The sequence below is a fragment of the Gossypium arboreum genome, chromosome 8, assembly GCF_025698485.1.
Source record: "Gossypium arboreum isolate Shixiya-1 chromosome 8, ASM2569848v2, whole genome shotgun sequence".
Classification (NCBI taxonomy): domain Eukaryota; kingdom Viridiplantae; phylum Streptophyta; class Magnoliopsida; order Malvales; family Malvaceae; genus Gossypium; species Gossypium arboreum.
The window spans coordinates 22,392,615-22,405,076 of record NC_069077.1 but is presented as its reverse complement, the minus strand read 5'-3'; the positions used below and the strand labels follow the sequence as shown (position 1 = coordinate 22,405,076).

Below are 12,462 nucleotides of genomic sequence, written 5' to 3'. Positions count from 1 at the left end.
ACTACACTTGTAACACCCCTACCCCATATCCGTCTCCAGAACAGGGTTACGGAGCATGACCGAAGTTTACAAAAAAATATAATTAATTAATGTAATTTACTATTCATATCTGAATCCAATAATATTCAATCATATTTTCCCTTAAATAGACCTTCGAAGCCCAATTTATGCATTAGAAACAAGTCGGGACTAAATCGAAAACTCAAAGAATTTTTTGCAAAATTTCAAAATTTTTCTTAGAAGCAGGAGACACACTCCCATGTAGGTAGACCATGTGGCTCACACGGCCAAGTGACACACTCGTGTCTTAGGCCGTATAGACATTTGAGGTAAGGCACACGGCCGTGTCTCAGCCCATGCTAAAAATTAGGGTAGTTACTAACTTAGGTCACACGGCCAAGCCATATGCCCGTGTGCTAGGTTGTGTAAGCATACTGACTTGCATTAATTAGGTACAGGGTTCACACGGCCAAGCCACATACCCGTGTGTTAGACTGTGTGTTACACACAGCTGAGGCACACGCTCATGTCTCTGCTCGTGTGAAAATACCTAGGCATTCTGTTTCTCAATTTTAAGGATGTAGGGGACACACGGCCAAACCACATGCCCGTGCGAATGGCCGTGTGTCACACACGGTTGAGATACACGCCCGTGTGTACGAAAATAGGCCATTTTCAAGGCCACTTTTCTCACCCAAAATTGCCTTCCACCTACGATAACACTCAAATACATGCACCAACCAATTTAGGACATTAAAACCAAGCCAAAACCAATCTTATACATGATATATCATCACACGTATTTAAATAATCAAATTTACCTATTTGTATAATCATATAAGTTTATCAAAATTCAATCTATCATACCAAGCACATATATATTAAATATGATATAATCTCCTACACAAACATCAAATATGGAATGGCTAGTTACAACCAACCATATACATACCATCATTGGGCAATTTAACCTATACACGCCATTATACCAAAATAAGTTTGTTATTTATACCAAAATAAGTTGAAGGATAGTGTGATGATGCTCCGACTGACTTCTAACCTTTACGAGCTTCCGAGCACTATAAAACAGAGAAAAATAAATAGAGTAAGTATATAATGCTTAGTAAGTTCGTATAACTGGAAATTTAACTTACCATTCATTTCCATTAAAATAAACATGAAAAATGCATCAAATAAGTTTGGCTAATAGCCTAAACACCCAACTTCATCAAAACATGTTAGTCATTATAATTCACACAATTGCCAAGAAACATGAATAAGCTTATCATGTAATAACTTTCTTACTCATATACTTTTCTTATCATATTTCCATATAACATATACATTTCTATGATAAATCATCTCAAGTTCAGTTTAGCCATATAAGAACTTTCCCCGTTAAATTTGTTTGAAATATCGATGGATACACATGTAGTACACTTAAAGTGTACAAAATCGTAATCCGTCAATTCATATTCAGGGGTACTCATTAGAGCACATAATCCGGAAGCACTCTCTCAAGCCATTTAACAAGAAGTTCATGTGAGCCATGTAACAAGAAGCTTATCTGAACTATATAACGGGAAGCTCATAAGAGCCGTAATCAGGAAGTTCACATAAAACTTTTAATCAGGAAGCTCACAGAGAGCCTTTAAATGGGAAGCTCATGAAGAGCCATTAATTAGGAGCTCCAGATAGCCATATATCAAGAAGTTCAAGTGAGCCATATCAGGACACTCACAAAGAGCCGCGTTTGTGTCCGCAATATATGCATGATCACAACCGATCATATAACAGGATGCTCACAAAGAGCTGCGGTAGTATGCAACAGATGCAAGATCACTACTGATCAGGATGCTTGTAGAAACCATATAATGGGAAGGTCGAGAGAGCTTATAACGGGATGCTCATAGGAGCTGTGGTGTGTCTGCAACACATACAGAACCACACCCAATCGGGAAATCCTATATCTATCGAATTTCATTATTCAAACGGGATTTAATATTTATCGGGCTTTGTCGGATATGTAACCCATTTCATATATTTGGCATTTATACAATTCACATACACAACATTCAATTCAAACATATTAATATACATAATTTAGTTACACGAGCTTACCTCAACACTTGTTTGTATACGAGAATCTACTAATCAGATACTTTTTGTTTTCCTCGATCCAACTCCGTACTAGGCCTATTCGGATCCAATTAAGCTTGTTTGAGATTCTCTTTCTTAGCTAGGGTTTCCATAGAAACTTTTGGGGAAGATGATGATATGAAATTATTTTATTCATTTAATTAACTTATCATCCATTAAATTTTCAGCTTTTTTATTTAGTCCTTTTCTTTTTTCTAATTTTTCATGGATGAATCATCATAAATATCTAATAACTTTGATTAATGGTCTATTTGCCTTATAAGGACCTCAAATTTTGAATTCCATTATTATTTGATCCTTTTAACTACTAGAATTCAACTTTTACACTTTATACAATTTGGTCCTTTTCTCCTAATTAAACATGAAATTAGTAAAATTTTCTTAACAAAATTTCATATGTTATTCCTATCATAATGTAGAACATGCAATAATATTAAAATATTTTTTCTTTTTGACTCAGATTTGTGGTTTCGAAGCTACTATTCTAATTTAACTGAAAATGGGTTGTTAAACTCTGAATCCAAGGATACGCCTACTATGATTAATGCATTGTTAAAGAGCAGGTATAAATAAAGATACAGGTGGAATAGAATGAAAGGATATGGCGGCTGGTGGACAAATGTGAAAAGAGATGTAAGTGGGAACACGACGGTGGAACTGCTGGACGAATTTGGCAGCAAAACATGATGAAATTTAAAATTCATTTTTCCTGTATATTATTGTCTAATTAACTAAGCATATAGTTTAGATTCTAAATTTTATTTGATATATGTTTATTTTTAGATCGAGACATCCTCAAGATGGAAATTTGGGCTAGAACAGAGTTGGTGTTGCAACACCCCGCACAGAATGCTAGAATTGGAAAAAGCACCTCGATATCGCGACCTGACCTGACAGTGCAACCTGACCATTTTGGCCAATTTTTAACCATCTAACCACATACTTTTTAACCTAAAAAATCATTACTCACCCACTTAAACACTTTTTCACCCCTTAATCTTCCCAACCTTCTCAAATCTCTTAAAACCAAAAAACCTAATTTTCACTTATTCTTATTTACAAACTCCATCTCTCAATCATATTTAGTGCAAGACAAAATGGTAATACTCAAGGGAACAATAGACGTCGTACAAAACAAGTTCAAAAAACTTTACGAGGTTAAGGGTTCTGAACTTAGATTTTTACTAGTTTATCAAATTTCTTTGCTTGATATTTCAGTTTAGTTCTTAGTTTAACGATAATGCCTCCTAGAAAAGTTAGACAAACTAATGAAATTGAGCCATTGCGATTAAAAATCCCTCTGGTTTTGCAAACCCTAGTGTTGAAAAATATTTTAATGAACTTCAAGGGAAAATATTTATTCAAGAGAGGGGATTTGGTCTGTTGATGATCATTTGTAGGGAGATATGACCTTTATTTTGGTACCATAGGTCGGAACATTTTTGGACAATCCCGAAAGATATTGTTCTAGTCCCGATAGTTTAAGAATTCTAAGCATATTTGTTGGATTATGAGTCTAGAAATTTTGATGGCCATATATGGGATACTGTATCTGTGTGGGGGATAAAAGTTAAAGTAACCCCTCGAATTATTTGTGATTTTTATAATGCTTCATTCTATGACTAAGATTTTGATGAAACCGGTTTGGAATACTTTAGGGATATAGATACGGGCAATATTATAAATTATTTAATAGAGGGAATGGGCGAATGGAAATACCTCCCAAGTACTAGTATCCCTACCTCCTTCAATCAAGCTATCATGTTGCCAGAGGTCAAAATCTGGATTCAATTTGTGTGCACGCAAATAGTTCCTACTTTAAATGTATCTAATGTTAATACCTTTCGAGCAATTATACTTTATGCTATTTTGCAGAACAAAGAAGGTGTGTATTGGAAAGTGGATCCACCAAAACATGAAGAGATGTATTAGTGGCCAGAAAGTGGGAGTGTTCTTTCCCCACTTAGTGATGACCTTATCCAAAAAAGCAAGCATGCCCATGGCATCTACCGAGCAGTCACTGAAACCATCCCGACATATCATCGGTGATACTTTGTTCCAATAGTACAAAGAGCTACGAGCCAAACAAATAAAAGATTGGAATAAACGACAACAAAAAGCAATGACTACACCAACTTCATCACAAGGGTTGATATAAGCTCAATAGGAAGTTGGTGAGAGTAGTCATCCTAAACTTTATTGGACGATACAGTGGATGCAAGAATTAGGGCCAATATTTTGAGAATTTGTGAGGAAAAACAATATCAGGGTTCTTAATTATACACCAGACATGTTTGTGCCTAAACCATTCAGATAGGAGGAAGGAGAGCCTAAAAGTGAAGAAGAATGAGAAGGAGTAGGAAGCGATGAGATGGATGATGAGGAGGATGATTAGAACTTAATTTTGTTTTGGGTTGTATTAAACTTAAAGATGACTTCAAGTTTTTTTTAGGAACAAGATAGAAATGAATTTTTCGTTACTTTGTTTTGTGGTTGGTTTTGATTTTCTATGTAGGAATTCCACATGAAGGAAACACAACAAATTTGAACTATCAACGAGCAAAGGAGGAAGCACCCACCAATACCAGATAGCACGACCACGATGAATCGGGTAACTTCTTTCCTTGTTATTTTCCAAACTACACATTGAGGATAATGTGTTAACTAAAGTGTGAGGGGTAACATAAAAAAATTGTATCAATTTTTATGCTTTCTTTTTGATTTTTCTTGTCTATTGTGTGCTTGAGCTTATAGAAATACAAGTGTTTGGTTAGGAGCATGTACATAGGTTGCTTGTGTTTATAGATAAATTTGGCATAATGATAGGTGATTTTAAATTTTTGAGTATTAGACTACTAAGTTCTATACATTACACTGTAAATAGGCATTAAGTAATCAATTGTACCAAATGATATAGAAAATACAAGGAAACAACCATGCTAGTATGAATGATAAATGGTTGAATTTGAGTTTGTTTGATTAATTAAATTTGTGCATGTTGAGATATTTAAGGGATGACCTAAGGTATTGTTTGGAACACATCCAAAGCCAAAAAAATAGCCTATATTCATTCACCCCTAGTACCAATTTTTTAGCCTGAAAACACTTCTTGATGAACCTCATTACAAAACACGAGCCTGAAACATTAAGTGTATTTTCCTTTTACCTTTGGTCCTGAACTGCACGACTATAGACGTCTGGCCATATATATTGCGGGTTAAGTAGATATATCATGACGAATTTTGTAAAATAGAGTGAAATAGGACAGATTGGTGTGATATAGAAACTATAGGTTAACCAAAAGTGTAGAACAAAAGAAAATTTCAAAAAAAATCAATACAAGTAGAAAAAGTTCTTGAAAAGCAAAAATCATTTTTGAGTGAGATGAATTGAAAAAGAAAGTGATAAAGTCACAAGAATAAGAAAAAACCGTTCATCAGTGCATAAAAACTCGTAGGCTGGCCATAGTTACTATGTTATGCTTTGATTTCCTATGTTGAGAAACAATGAAGCTGAAAGAATGAGAAATAAGATGGTGAGAACGTAAGGGTCGCTAAAGGGGAAGAATAGGGATCGATACGATATGCCAAACTATTTTCGTGTTTATAGCCTTTTGAGGCTTATTATTTTTGAATTTCATACCTGTCCTAAGCCTCAGAACGTTACAAGCCAGAAATTCCTATGTAACCTAAATATCCTTATGCATAAATGGGCATTATATTAAATAATCACATAAACTGCTATTTATATTCTGCTAGGATAATTAAATTACTTGTATGATTTGTTGATGGATTCCCACAGGTGAGGCCCTTAATGTTTGTATACTTTGTAATGCACTGAACTTAGATGTCTGAGGTCAGAAGTGGTAAATCAATTATTTGTCATGTCAAAATTATTCTTAAGTATGAAATGCATAGTCATGTGCTCCAAAGTCAATACTTGTATCATATTTGCTCAAGGGTTGTCTTTTTTATTTCTTATTTTTGTTTGTGTTGTTTGAGGGCAAGTTAATTTTCACACTTTAGGATCTTGAAAAAAAAAAACATTATCATTAGGTTTTAATTATGTTTTAGTAAGTTTTTTTAAAATTAATAAAATATGCAAATTGAGTCTTTTATTGACCTTAGGGGCTGACTGAGGCCTAAGGGTGAACTAATGAACTTTATAAGTTTGAAGAAGACCATTAGAAGGCATACTAAACTGATATTGGTCACTATGTCGCAACACGAAATAATCAAATGTCGTAACATAGGGAGTAGAATGGAGAAATCATAAGACTGCCTTTGATGTTGCGACACAGCCTAAGGGTATGGTGACATACCCTGAAGACATACTAAGAGGAGTATACTGACTCTTCTGTCATGACATCGACTTGGATGAGAATTAACATGAGCTAGGAGGTGTTTTGTTCTGTACAATCAAACTTAATACTCAGGAACATTAGCTAACCTAGGGTTAAGGATGACGACCACCTAAAATCTATAAATAGGCTCATTTGTCACACATTATGAACACCAATTACTTAGTTTAGAATTATGCTTTTAATTTTAGTTTAGTTTTTCTCTTTTATTAGGTTTTAGATTTACTTTTAGTTTGCTCTTTATTTTTATCTCGAGAGATCTGATTTTTGGAGACAACCAAACTTTTTGGATTCACGTTCATTCTTAATACAAATCATGCTTTTCTTTAAACTCTATAGTTTTGATTCATTTATCATGTTTTCTAACACTCTTAGCCCGTATTCGTTGCCAGAATAGGGTTACGAGGTATTACCGATCATATCACATCATTCACAAACAAATTTCATGCACTATTTCATCATATCTCATTCATTCAAAAACACATTGTCCCTTATATAGGTCTATGAGACCTTAAAACATGCTTTAAAGAGGTTTGGGACTAAACCAATAACATTAGCAAACTTTAAGAAACTTAGAAAAGTTTTAAAACTTTAAATACTCACATGCCCGTGTGAATAGGCCGTGTGCCACACGCGGCAATAGACACGCTCGTGTGCCTAGGTCGTGACAAAACAGGGCATACATATTGACTTCACCACACGGCTTCAAGACACACCCGTGTGCCTTGGCCATGGTCGAAACTACTTAGTTATATGGCTAATCACACGCCCGTGTGTTTATCCCGTGTACCCTTCAAAATGGCCACACACGCCTATGTACCAAGGCTGTGTGCCTTACACGGCCACCAGACACGCCCGTGTGTCTAGGCCGTGCTCGAGATTTACTTGCATAACTAAGTTACAGCAGACACACGGTCGAGACACACACCCGTGTGCTCAACCGTGTGAGGTGAAATTTGGCTTGGTTTAAGCCATATTTCCCACCTATCTCAAGCATACCAAACCACAACATTTTTTCATCATTTGCATACATTTAAAGGAAACCAAACATGCCAATTCAATCACATATTAACCTATATAGCATCAACCTATTCAATATGCCAACATCATCACAACTTACCAAAGTTCCAAATGCATAAATTCATTACTTTAATATCCCATAATAAACCATCACATAAACATTATAAACATCATATATCTCACTTATCCAACACATCATTTAGACCAACTTATGGGCCATATATATATAACAACATTAACAAGCCAAATTTCATGGCTAATATTCACAACAGAAAACATACCCACTAGCCTATACATGCCATATACCATATATACAATTCTCAAAATGGTACTAAAATAGATGTCTGATAGTGTAAATGAGTCGCTGACTATCCGTGGATCCGAGCTAGCTTTATAACATTGTAAAACAAAATATTTCACACAGTAAACTTTACAGTTTAGTAAGTTCATGATATAATACATTTAATACATCAATCCAATAATTTAATCTCTTAACTAACACTTAATATTATTCATCACATTACTTATACTTATTCAAAGCTGTATTTTACTATCATACTACATCTTTAAGCATATGACAAGCATTCATAATGCTATACAATGCAACTCATTTCATCATTCATTTACATAGTCTCTCATCTATATCAAACACAATATCATCAACCACATAGGTTCTGTACATACCTGTACCATCGCATTCTTACCTATCACATTTATCACTTCAATGCTCGATGCTCAATTTCATTCAATCATCTTTAGACGTTGATAAATCGTAATTTATAAATGTTTTTATCCCATGCTTAGTACATTTATGGATGGTTTCTCTTTAGATTCGGTGAATTCGATGCTCCTAATTCTTTAATTTCATGTTTTATACTTAGGTGAGCATAGGAGAGTAAAAAGAGCGAGAAACGGGCCGAAAACGAAGAAAATAGATCCACATGAGAAATCAACACGGCCGGGACTTCCTCACACGGGCGTGTCACACGTCCGTGTCCCTTTGGCAGGATCGAAGCACGACTTACACGGGTAAACTACACGCCCGTGCCTATTCAACAGCCTTGACCACGGGCTGGAGTAATCGCACACGGGCGTGTCCCTGTCGAGCCCAAGTACAATCATATTTGGAAAAGGCCAATTTTGAGGGCTCTTAGGCATTCTAAAGCCTATTTAAACACCTGAGGAGGCACTTAGGAAGGGGACGCAGAGTAGGAGGCAAGGAATTACTCAAGGAAAGCCGATTGGTCCATCTTAGAAGCCAGATTCATCATCAAGACTGAATATCTCCCTTCAATTTCCATTCAGGGGTTTTGGGTTTTCTTTATGTTTTGTATTCATTATTCTTCTGAGATGTTTTCTTCTGTAATTATGAACTAAACCCCCTAAATACCTAAGGGGAATGAAACCTAAGACGGATCTTATTATTATTATATGAATTGTATGATAAATATTTGACTTGTTCTTAATTATGTGTTCTTAATTCTTGTTTTAATATTCCAGGATATTGATTCGATTTAATGCTCTTATCCAGAAGAGGAATAGACCCTGTATAAGAGTAAATTTGTCATAATTAAGCGGAGTTGATTGCATGCCTAGAGATAAGGTGATAAGATTTTGCCGGATTAGGGTGAAACCTAATAAGGGGATCCACAGATCGAGTTAATGCAACACTAGGGCATTAATTAGAAACAGATTTCAATTAATCAACCTAGTGTTAGATGTTATTAGTCTCGAGAGAGATAATAATATAACTTAGGGATTTCTACGGATCAAGTCAAATGAATAAATTGTCTGATTCAGAGTCAAATAACAAGTGAAGTCTAGGTGGAATTTTCCTTGGGTATTGTCTTAATCAATCGAGTTTTCCCAAAAGCTTTTTTTTCCATTTTTCTCTCTGTGCACTCTTAGTTTAGTTAATTAGTTTAGATAAACAAATCCCTTAATTTTTAGGCTAGATAATAAAAAGAAAGTAATTACTAGTACTATTGGTTCCTTTGGGTTCGACAATCCAGTCTTGCTAAAGCTACACTACTGTTCGATAGGTACACTTGCCTTCATTGTGATAATAGTTAGTTTCAAGAACGATTAATTATAAATTTTTAAAACCTGTCACGAATATGACAATCAAGTTTTTGGTGCCGTTGCCGGGGAACTAGGATATTTGGAACACTCGATTTTTATTACTTTAGCCATTCTACTTTATTTGCAATTTTAATTTTTATTTTCTTTTCTAATTTTTCTTTTATTCGTTCCTGGCAGGTTTTTATAGTGTATGACTAGAAGAAACCCGTCGGGACCATTACTGTTTGATAGTGAGATCTATCGCACAGTTTGCAGAAACTAAAGAGAAATAAGGGGAAGCTTACGATGCACAGAGGAAGAGCAAGAGGACGATTCTTCAACCATAACCGAGGAGATGGCTGAAAACCAAGAAAATCCGCTACCTCTGCGATTGCTGTCAATCAGAATCCTGGTCCGCGCACTATGTATGATTATGCTAAACCTTCTTTAACAGGAACTGAATCAAGCATAGTTAGACCTGTTGTAGCTGCAAATGCTTTTTAACTTAAACCTAACACAATTCAAATGATATAGCAATTTGTTCAGTTTGATGGTTTGCAGGACGAAGATCCCAACGCTAACTTGGCAAACTTTTTGGAACTATGTGATACATTTAAAATTAATGGCGTTTCTGATGACGCCATTCGCCTTCTGTTATTCCCTTTTTCATTGAGAAACAAAGCTAAAAAATGGTTGAATTCGTTACCACGAAGGTCAATCACTACTTGGGAACAAATGACCGAAAAGTTTTTATTAAAATATTTTTCGCCCACTAAAATGACTAAATTACGTAATGATATCTCTTCTTTTGTGCAGATGGATTTAGAAACACTCTACGATGCATGGGAGAGATACAAGGACCTCTTGAGAAGATGCCCTCACCATGGGTTACCACTCTGGCTACAGGTTCAAACGTTTCATAATGGCTTGAATCCTTCGACTTGAAAAATGGTTGACGCACCCACTGGTGGGACTATTAATAATAAAACACCTGAAGATGCTTATGAATTTATAGAAGAGATGTCACTGAATAATTATCAGTGACAAGTCATGGGGACAAAGCCAACAAAAGCAGTTGAAGTTTATAACGTCGATTCGGTCACCATGCTCTCTAATCAGGTAGAACTCTTGAATAAGAAAATTGATGGTTTTCTTAGTTCTTTACAGGTTCACCCAGTAATGCAGTGTGGAGCAAGTGGAGGTGGATCGAGCAATCCAGAATACCCATCCTATGGCCACAATATGGAGAACAAACAGTTAAATTACATAGGTAATAATCCTCAATCTCAAAATAATCCGTATAGCAATACTTACAATCCAGGATGGAGGAATCACCCAAATTATTCATGGGGAGGCCAAGGGAATCAGAGACCACCACCACCTCCAGGCTTCCAACAACCACCCTACGAACAAGAGAAAAATCCGAACCTTGAGGAGATGCTAACAAAATTAATCTTGGTGTCAGAAACTCATTTTCAAAATACCGAGACAACACTTAAAAATTAACAAGCATCGATCCAAGGGCTCGAAACTCAGATAGGTCAACTCGCTAAATTGATATTTGAACGACCACAAGGTAGCCTACCGAGTAACACTGAATCTAACCCAAGGGAGCAAATCAATGCAATTAACATTCAAGATGAGGAAGGGCTAGTTGCACCTGAACTAGAACCGAGGCAAGAAACAGTGGTAAGTAAAGGTAAGGGTGAGGTGGACCACAATTACCAGAAACCGATAAGTAAAGAATACAAACCTCGTATGCCATACCCAAACGCGACAAGAAAAGACCACACAGAAGAACAATTCGGTAAATTCCTTAAATTATTAAAGAAGTTACATATTAACTTACCGTTTATTGAAGCTCTTTCGCAAATGCCAAACGTAGTCAAATTCTTAAAGGAGCTTTTAACAAATAAGCGAAAGTTGGATGAGGCGTCGCATGTAGAACTAAATGCGGTTTGCTCAGCCATACTACAGAATAAGCTGGCAAACAAATTAAAAGATCCAGGGAGTTTTACGATTCCCTATTTGATTGGTAGCCTAGATGTAAATAATGCTTTGGCTGATTTAGGGGCTAGTATCAATGCCATGCCTTACAAAATGTTTAAGCAACTAGGTCTTGGGAAACCCAAACAAACTAGGATGAGTATTCAATTAGCCAATGAAATAATCAGATTTCCTAGGGGGATTATTGAAGATGTACTCGTTAAAATTGAAAAATTTATATTCCCAGTTGATTTCATTGTTCTAGACATAGAAGAGGATAGTAACGTTCCTTTTAATTTTAGGAAGGCCCTTTTTAGCAACCGCTAGAACAATAATTGATGTTGGCACAGGTGAACTCACACTTCGTGTGGGGGACGAAACAATCACCCTTCAAGCTCGTAATTTGAGTAACACATCGAAAATTGAAGGTGGTTGTATAAATCATTCTACTAAAATTGACCATGTGGTGCAACCCACTTTGTAGGAAATAAGTTCGAAGAACCTACATGAGCCATGTTCAAGCAACAACAAAGGACCTATCTATAAAGACTGAAGGCTACAAATCGAGGAACTAGATGAATGTCAGATACAGAAATCGAGAACACCCGAAAAACCAAAATCGAGCTAGGACGAGCTCAATACATTACCAAATCAACTTAAGGTTGTAGACAAAGTACTACTAGATGCAGTAGATCCTTGCATTACCACTTCTGAACCTAATGAAGAAATTCCTCTCACGGTACTCAGTATTTTCCCATATGGTACAGTCGAGGTAATTCACCCCAAATTCAGAACTTTTAAGGTAAACAATACTCGTCTTAAACCTTATATTGATAAAGTTGATAGCAGGGATGAGGAGTGTAAACTCTTTGAGC

General features: G+C 35.8%; 1 non-coding gene across 1 annotated transcript; it reads right to left on the bottom strand.

Annotated features, from left to right (window-relative positions):
• Nucleotides 1-10,384: 10,384 nt before the first annotated feature.
• On the bottom strand, nt 10,385-10,491 carry LOC128280077 (small nucleolar RNA R71). Its single transcript, XR_008270258.1, has one exon. It is a non-coding gene; the product is annotated as a small nucleolar RNA R71 (small nucleolar RNA).
• Between the last annotated feature and the right edge of the window lie 1,971 nt (nt 10,492-12,462).